Genomic DNA, 1279 nt, shown 5'->3' with positions numbered 1-1279 from the left:
ACTATCACGTTTTAACAAATACTTATCACGTTTTAACAAGATACTATCACGTTTTAACAAGATACTATCACGTTTTAACAAGATAACTATCACATTTTAACAAGATGACTATCACGTTTTAACAAGATAACTATCACGTTTTAACAAATACTTATCACGTTTTAACAAGATACTATCACGTTTTAACAAGATACTATCACGTTTCAACAAGATACTATCACGTTTTAACAAGATACGTATCACGTTTTAACRAGATACGTATCACGTTTTAACRAGATACGTATCACGTTTTAACAAGATACGTATCACGTTATAACGTGATAGCGCTCGGATTTTTTTTTTCCTGCGTGATAGCAATACGCTTCCGTAGATATTTACTGTATTCCATTGTGAAAAAATATGGTTTGACATTTACAAATCATTTTATTACATTTTACACACTATCCTAACACCTTAAGATTTGAGTAAAACTAATAACCAGTACTGTTGTTTTCTTTTTGTTTTAAAGGCAAATACAGAAATCTTACAAAAAAAATTTCTGCAAAGTCCCTTGACAGTAGATAACTTCTTAGCCCCAAACGTTTTTTTAACCTTAAAGTCAGCATCTTCCACTGAGCAGCTTGACCTCTTCAACCACACCATCTGTCACTTTTACAATAAATATTTTTGTGGCGAAAAAATAAGGGAGACTGGAAGACCCAGCTTGTTGATTTTTGAGAATGTATTACAAAAAAAACACGCCAACCAGAACGTTTTTCTTTCTTAATTTTAAGATAGTTTAATAGTAGATAGAGGCATCCTTTCTGTCTACTTTTCATGACAAAGTAGCTCCATTACTTTTTTGAATTGCCCTACACGTCAATCCGACCAATCATAGCTCCGCCCACATCCAGTCTCCATCTATTATCCAAACTCCGCCCCACAGACCAACTCCACCAATCACATTTAGGGTTAACTCCACCCACACAAAGAACTTCACCCATCATGGTTAGGACAAACTCCATCCACACAAGAAACTCCCCCAATGACCTGCAGACCCCTACTTGCCACAACATGATGCTGCCACCGCCATGCTTCACTGTGGGGATGTTGTTCTCAGCGTATGAAGATTGTTTATGGTTTATGACTCCTGCTGGTAGAGTGGTTAGGGGAACCGTCCTGGAACTGGAAGGTCACCGGTTCGATTCCCGTCCAGTTGACTCAGTCGTTGTGTCCTTGGGCAAGACACCTTACCTGCCTTGCCTACTAATGGTGGCACCTGTGTATGGCAGCCTCGCCT

At 38.4% G+C, this 1279-nt stretch overlaps 1 protein-coding gene across 1 annotated transcript in view; it reads left to right on the top strand.

Moving 5' to 3' along the window:
* zgc:158403 (tetratricopeptide repeat protein 39A) overlaps positions 1–1279 on the top strand; it is a gene marked incomplete at its 5' end in the record, with an annotated part of 32731 nt that overhangs the window by 29670 nt on the left and 1782 nt on the right.

The sequence above is a fragment of the Austrofundulus limnaeus genome, unplaced genomic scaffold (assembly GCF_001266775.1).
Source record: "Austrofundulus limnaeus strain Quisiro unplaced genomic scaffold, Austrofundulus_limnaeus-1.0 Scaffold53, whole genome shotgun sequence".
NCBI lineage: Eukaryota > Metazoa > Chordata > Actinopteri > Cyprinodontiformes > Rivulidae > Austrofundulus > Austrofundulus limnaeus.
Note: the sequence above shows the minus strand (reverse complement) of the source record. Positions and strands in the feature narration are given on the sequence as shown.